The sequence below is a fragment of the Hibiscus syriacus genome, unplaced genomic scaffold (assembly GCF_006381635.1).
Source record: "Hibiscus syriacus cultivar Baekdansim isolate YM2019G1 unplaced genomic scaffold, ASM638163v2 tig00110393_pilon, whole genome shotgun sequence".
NCBI lineage: Eukaryota > Viridiplantae > Streptophyta > Magnoliopsida > Malvales > Malvaceae > Hibiscus > Hibiscus syriacus.
Window position 1 is genome coordinate 392,117 of NW_024062721.1, and position 7,753 is coordinate 399,869.

Consider the following 7,753-nt stretch of genomic DNA (forward strand, 5'->3'; position numbering starts at 1 on the left):
ACATGACTCTTACCTACAACGAAAGATGTTGTTACAAGTGACAAGGTTCCACTCCCAACACAGTTGTATGTTGAGCTCCTTGACACAAGACAAAAACATTTAAATTCTGATGTCATATGTGCATATATAAAGCTTTTGAAGGAGAAAAATTCAAGGATCCCAGTTTCAATGATAGTGGCATCAATCTGGAACTCATTCAGTTATATTCCATCTTACTACAAGTCATGGATGGTGAAAAGTAAAGATATGACACTATTGTACGCTGATTGGGATCAGTTACAATAAGCTCTCACACCTGTTGCACGTAATGGATTTTTTCATCCCAAGAACCATTGTTCGCTCTTATACTTATCCCGCGACCACGTTTGATGGACATGCTATCCCAGGAAAGAGAGTTTTCGAAGGCTTGTTCTGGGCTTTCAAGTAATTCATTGAAGGTTTTCGTTACTGCAAACAAATAGTTCAAGTGGATTGCACTTTTTTCTATAGCGTATACAAACACGTCTTGATGATAGCTGTTGCACAAGATGGTAATAGAAACATTTTCCCAATTGCCTTTTCCATTGTTAAAAATGAGTCCGAGAAAATGTAGAGTTTTTTTTTAAACTTACGTTCCCATGTTGTCACATAAGATGAGGTTTGTATGATCTCATATCGTTCATCTGGGTTGTTGGTCACGATTGACAGACCGAGAAGTATATGGTCCCCTCTCCATGCATTTCTGGCGTATTACATATGTCATGTTTCATACATCAGACTGAGAGGATGACATGGACTTAGTTGGCGGTAGTGGTTGTGGTCGAAAAAGGCGATGACGATGGGTTAGAGATTTAGAATTTTTGAATTTGGAGTTTTTTGTAATTTAAAATAAATTAGATTATATATATATATATATATATATATATAATATATATTTTAATTTTCAAAATTTAAATTACAAGAATGCGAAATATGCCTCTTAACAGAGAAAACTAACGTCAACTATAGTCCGAACACCTAAAGTGATAATGTTTAGAACGTTAGACACCGAAATCATTAAAAAAGTTTAGACACTTGTTCGTGAAAAGCTACAGTTTGGACAATTATTTTATAATCAAGCCTAAACCTTAATCCTATTAATATAATATAAATAAATTAAATTTTATCTCGCTGGTGAAACATAAGAGGGACTAGTAGAGGCCATGGCCCCTCCAAAATTTTAAAAAGGATATTTAGACATTTAAATTAAAAAAATTTAATTTACCCTCAAATTTTTAGAAATTCATATTAAAATTTAAAATTTAAAATTAATTAAACCCTCCCATAAATTTTAAAATTTCTCAGCCTCTCAAATTTAAAAAATTTAGTTAGACCCTAGTTTTTTTTTGGAAAAAATAAACTAAACACTTCAAAAATTTTAAAAAATTAGTTAAAAACCTTTGAATTTTTAAAGTTTTATGACTGCCAAAGTCTATCACAAAGTTCCGCCATTGCTTATCTCCTAAAAGAAATTAAACTTTCAAGTGAATTAAATTTTTTAATTATTGGTAACATTTTTCACTTCCCCTCAAGCTGACTTGTATATTTATACAAATTCAGTTGGGACTTGAATATATCAAAGTTAGCTCTTGAAAGAATTTTTACAAGCTGTATTTCAGTGTAAATATAGCCCAGATCAAGAATTCTATTATTGCCATATTTTGTTTATCACGATGAACATTATTTGAGTGATGCTTACGTTGATTGATTATCACTTTTCACGTTTAAATACTTAGAATCAACCTGTATTTCTTTTAACAATCTCCAAACCCATACCCAATTACATATTTATGTCAAGATTCAGTCTCTGCGTTGTTCTTGAAACCAAAAGACTCTTTAGATTTTAATTTAGCAGAAAGTGTTTAATTCAACTACCGATTTAAGAGTAGAAAGAATTTAATTACAAACTTAGGAGTAAATATTTAGTTGAAGTACCAAATGCAAATTAACCCATTCTATTTAATATAATAAGTATTACATATGAGATGAGAGTGTGGTATGGGCACATGAGATGGGATGAGTGGGTACCAATCTTTCTCCCCGACCAACCTTCAACCAACTTCTTTCTCATTAATGCTATAATCAATAAATGATAAGAAGAAACTGAAGATTTGGTTACCTGCCTACTTGACCTGACCTTTCAGGAGCCAAGCATGTCACTATCTCCTCCCCCAACCAATTCCAGCCTCTTCCTGATTGCTTTTCCAATTGACATCGACTTCCTACTCCCATTTATCGATTTTATGGTTAAACTACATAAATCACTAAACTTTCTTATTACTCTTATTTTGGTTAGTAAACTTTAAAAATTCACATATTTACTACTCAACTTTTAAATTATTCATGTTTTGGTCACTATGTCATTAAACAATTAACGGTGTTATTACATGATAAATGACATCAAAAAAAACGTTGTTTTGGACCTTTATAAAATTTTCTTTTTTTTCTCTCTTTTATTTTTTTTATTTTTTCTTCTTCTCATTTTCTCTTAATATATCGAGATTTTGTCATTGTTGACTGTCATCAGTACTCTCAAAGCTCCAAATTTTCCCAAGTAGAGTAGCATTGGCTGCAAACTTATTGTTTATTCCATATTAATTACCAACTTAAATGAAACCTAACGTGGATGGTTTTGGTAAGAGCTGAATAGTTTCTTCAATATCCCATTAATACATGCATTGCCACTGAGACAGACTGAAATTGAAAGCAAAACTGGTTTTAGAATAATGATCCTCATTATTATCTTCCTAATACCCACCCCAATTCTTGCTTAATTTCAATACTCTCCATCCAAACCGTAAAACACATGGATTTGTTTCCTTCACCGCCATTGTACATGTTACTTTTTATTTTATTAATTTTTAATATGATCTTTTCTGTTATTTTTAGTATCTGATATGAATTATTGAATCATAATATATATATTTATTTTTATGATGTAAGACGGTTTAAACATGCATGCCAGCCATTGCCAGCCTAAACAAACCGATTAGTCACCATCTCATTCACATGGTTCCATTGCATTTGCATGTTGACATCAATACCTTTTTCATTCATAATTCAACACCTTTCATCTTTACTTTTTCTTCATCTTCTCGTTATTTCAAGGTATTTTTTCATAAATAAGTCTAAATTATTTCTAATTTTGTGTCTAGCGCTTGATTGTGACTCCAAAACTTTGTTTTATAATATGAAAATAGCTATTCGAAGATCAAAATATATGATTTCTTAATCTTTTATGCTTCCTTTCAACCAGGATTGCATGTTCTTTCTGGACAAGAGATTGCATGTTCTTTCTGGACAAGGGATTGCATGTTCATTTAACTGATAAAACAAATCAAAAGAATTGAATAATATCTGCAGAAATCAGCTTTTGATTACAGAAGGGCAGGGGAAAAGATGTTAATGATTAAGCAATTATCTCAAATTAACATCTAAAAGTGAAAAATGACCCTACGAATCCAAAGGTCTACAAAATCTATAGAAGCCATTTGAATTTTGACAGTTCCTACAAATTTCACTCCTTCCAAACCCTAATTGCCAGCACCAACATACTGGCACTGCCTTGGCCACCATAGCTTGTTCAAGAAACTGGAAGTTGTTGTTCTCTAGCTTTGGTTTGGACTCGGAGATGATACGGCTGAACTAATCCCAATCGAAAGTTCCAAATTTAACTCTTCCCCATCACTTGGATTATCATCATACTGCTTCTTCTTGTGTAGCTGTTGTTGTTTTTCATCTGTAGTCATGCCACTGCTGGCGGTACAGTTGGGTTCTTCGAGGGAATCTGCGTTAGGTTTGAATTGAAATTCATTGAATATGAATTCCGGAGATGATGGGGTTTTCATGAAATCCGATTTGGGTGCGTTTCTGAAATCCGATTCAATAGGGGCTGCGATGATTGTGTTGGTGGTGGTGGGATTGGGATTGGGTGCAGTTTCGTTCAGAGGACGATGAGTTTGGGGGTCGATTCCTCTGCTGATAAGCTTTCTTTTGATGTGTGTGTTCCAGTAATTCTTTATCTCATTATCTGTTCTTCCCGGTAATCTTCCAGCAATCAAAGACCACCTGCAAATACATTTGACAACATTAAAAATTTATCAAATTTACAATGAAATTAAAGGGAGGGAGGGGAGGAGGAACTCACTTGTTTCCAAGTAAAGTATGAAGCTTGATGATGAGCTCGTCTTCTTCTTCAGTGAAATTCCCTCTCTTGAGATCAGGCCTCAGGTAATTAATCCATCTTAATCTGCAACTTTTACCACATCTAAGCAGCCCTGCAAATCAAACCATAATTTAACAAAACAAATTGGTAACAAAGAAGGAGAAAGAAGAAGGAATTAAAAGGGTAAATTACCAGCAGCTTTGGGGAGGGAACGCCAGCAACCTTCACCATGGAGACGGATGTAATCGACGAGGAGTTGATCCTCGTCCTTGGTCCACGCACCTTTGTTGGTATAAGCTTTCTCACAACAAGGTGATCGTCCCATGACTTTGGAAAACTAAAATCAAATCAGTTACAAGAATATCGATGAGAACAACAAATGGAAAGGCAAATGGAACAAGCTTTGGGGTTGTGCAAGAATATTTATATAGGGTGGTTGGAGTGAGAGAAAAGGGGACTCGAAAGGCAAGTGGTTGGACAGAGGGAGATAGATTTGGTAGGTACCGCTGCTTTTACGTCCTTGATTTTGTGGGCTTTGCCTTTGTTTCGTTTCATGTGTGGACCAACACGGTTAGCAAATTCCCCCATATCCCTTTGCTCTGCCCACCCAATTCCAACTTGTTTCCATCATTTCCCCCCATGAAATGCTTCCGCGTTTTCTCATTCCATCCAGGCATATAAATGAACTGAACGTTCAGCGAACCGTTCATGAACCGTATGGCGGGAAGTTCGTTTATTTATTAAATAAACGAGCATGAACAAGATTTTGTGTTCATTTAATTAAATGAACGAACACGAACATAGGTCTCGTTCGTTCATTTACGTTCGTGAACGTTCGTTTATGTTCGTTCGTTTATGTTCGTTCATTTATGTTTAACCCAATCTTCTTAAATCAATTTTGGTGACCAATTTGTAAGTATCTTAAAAATATTAATTAATCTGATATTCTGATGACCAACTCCATAATTAACCTAATTTTATTTGGAGATTAAATCAAATATGTTAACCCGTGAGACACCTCGCACCTATATTCATTTCCCCTTTTTTTCCAAACCCTAGTGTTCACTGGAGAGTGGAGACAATCAGTGAAAGCTTCAAAACAATTTATATTAGAGTGCAATCTGAAGTTTTACATTCTGTTTTCATCTCTTTCTCTGTTTTATTTGGCTTAATATTTGATATGTAAAGTTATTGCGGGTATCTTCATCTAAAACTCAAGAAAACATCATACTTTCTAGAAATAGATGGGAAGATAAAGGTAACAAACCGAAAGTATGAGCATATGTAAAGAGAAAAATATATAGAATTTGCCAGAAAACAAAACAAAGATTTCTATGCAATTTCTGAAAAAGAGTGTAATAGCAGAAGTAATGGGTTTTCCAGGAAGAACACATTAATAAGTAGAAAAGACACTTTGACAATGAATGTAACACCCCAACCCGTACCCGACTCGAATACAAGTCTGAGGTGTCACATTGACTTTTCAAACTTTGACTCTTTTGAAAAATAGAGGAATTTAAAACTTTGTTTAAAGCAAAATACGTTAATTTACATAAAAATGACCACAAAATATAAACTCCATCAGAGTACTCGTAATTAACGACTTATTACATGCCAACACTCTATACACACCAAAATACATACTTTGTCGATTACTTCTGATCTGATCTTCTAGTAATAATAATGTCCTTGCCACTTCTATTCTTGCTCTTCTCGTTTCTTGGTACCTACGTGTAAATCACTTACACGCTAAGTCATAGACTTAGTGAGGCAATAAATAAACATTTAACAACCAATTCATGAATATGTATTCTTATCATTTGATCATGACATTTCAACATTCATGTATCTATTACACGATAACATATATATAAGCATGTCATGTACATGTAAAACTTACCTTCTTGTGCCACTTTCACTTTAATTTATCTTTCAATTGTATTGCCCATGTATATTATTGAGAATAGAGGTATGCGAGTACACTGAGGTTGTGCACACATATGCTGTCACCACAGCTCGTATAAATATCTCGAAGGACCTATCATCCCGAAGGATGTCATCTGTGTCCCGAAGGACCTGTCATCCCGAAGGATGTAATCTGTGCCCCGTAGGACCTATCATATGTCTTATAGGACATATGTAACCCTCGACTCTTGGCATGCCAACTATACCTATAACTCTCGTATCATATACTATGGGCATTTATTATGAATACATTTCTCATCACTTGTTCTTTCTCTTCTATCACATACCACATGTATGTGTAACCATGTATTTCATATCATATCACATGTATCACGTATTACATATTTATATGTCATTTCATATCACGTGTTGTTGAAAATATTTTGATGTTTCGATATAACAAATTAAGTTAAATGAATTTTAAGATTTTACAAAAGATTTTCTAAGTATATTCGATGTAATTATTCGAATATCAAAATATATTACTCCAAGTCTTTCAAAGTTTATTTTAATCCTTACTAAAGTGTAAAATTGTGTTTTATACTTAAACTATTTTAAAACAATTTTACAAAGTATTTCGAGCCTTAATCGAGCCAAAAATATTTTCTTTTTAAAGTGTTTCAAGAAAAATCAGATTGTCCAGGGGGTACAGATTCCCCCCAGGGGGAACAGATTCCCCCAGGGGTATCGATTCCCCGGGTACAGATTCCCCCTGCATGGTTTGGCTCCGAGAAATAACAGATTACTTGGAGGGAACCGATTCCCCCCTTGAGGGTACCGATTCCCTCACTGTTCATCAGCCCAACGGTCATAATATTTGAATATTATGAAGGGGTATCGATTCCCTATGAAGGGGTACCGATTTCCCCCATTCTGGGCAGCCTATTTTTGTAGAAAAATCATTCCCAAACGGCTCTAAAACATCCCCAACGGCTAGATATGACTTCAAACACATTCCAAGCTATAAATACAAGCTAAGGACACTTGAAGAAGTAATAGAACAACTATCCAAGCAATCAAACACAAGAGAAGAATTTTTCATTCTTATTTCATCTTTCTCTTGTATATATTTTGTTCTTGTGAGCTCAATCTTGTAAACACCTACCTTAGAGAGGTTTTCTTGTTTACATTTCTTATCCTTTTGTAAAGGGGAAAGGTTCTAGCTTAGCCCGTGTAAAAGCTAGGGAAAGGTTCTAGTTTAGCCCGGAAAAACTAGGGAGTTTGTAAGGTTACTCTTTATCCTCAAAATAAAGAAAAAATTAGTGAATTTATTGGAAAATCCTTGGTGAGGAGCTAAGGTAGTGGACGTAGACTTTGATTGAGAAAGTCGAACCACTATAAATCGCTGTGCAATTCTCTATTTTTCAATCTCCGTTCCGACCCCTCTTTGCAAACAGTTCCGATTGTCGATTCGAGCTTCTGAAAATCCTAACAATTGGCATCAGAGCCTAACTCGTTAAGAAGGTTTAACCACCTTGAGACGATCCTAGAAGAAGCTCTACCAATTCCCGACGCAACCGACAAAGAAATGACTTTTTCCTCCGGTGCTTATTATCTCTAAGAATATCCTATTATGGATTCACAACCGGTCAACAAGCCACCCTT

At 34.8% G+C, this 7,753-nt stretch overlaps 1 pseudogene; it reads right to left on the reverse strand.

Annotated features, from left to right (window-relative positions):
- Nucleotides 1-3,388: 3,388 nt before the first annotated feature.
- Nucleotides 3,389-4,577, reverse strand: LOC120123401 (annotated as a pseudogene).
- Nucleotides 4,578-7,753: the final 3,176 nt, after the last annotated feature.